Here is a 336-nt window from a genome sequence, read left to right as displayed (position 1 = left end):
GCCCAGAACTGGACACAATACTCCAGATGTGGCCTCACCAATGCAGAATAGAGGGGGGGAGAACCTCTCTTGACTGACTAACCACACCCTTTCTAATGCACCCCAGGATGCCATTGGCCTTCTTGGCCACAAGGGCACATTGCTGGCTCATGGTCATCCTCCTGTCTACCAGGACCCCCAGGTCCCTTTCACCTACACTGCTCTCCAGCATGTCAGCCCCCAACCTGCACTGGTACATGGTGTTTCTCTTCCTGAAATGCAAAACTCTACACTTCCCCTTGTTGAACTTCATCATGTTTCTCCCCGCCCAACTCTCCAGCCTGTCTAAGTCTCTCT

Source organism: Chaetura pelagica, unplaced genomic scaffold (genome assembly GCF_000747805.2).
Source record: "Chaetura pelagica isolate M959 unplaced genomic scaffold, ChaPel_1.0 scaffold630, whole genome shotgun sequence".
Classification (NCBI taxonomy): domain Eukaryota; kingdom Metazoa; phylum Chordata; class Aves; order Apodiformes; family Apodidae; genus Chaetura; species Chaetura pelagica.
This window is presented reverse-complemented; position numbering follows the sequence as displayed.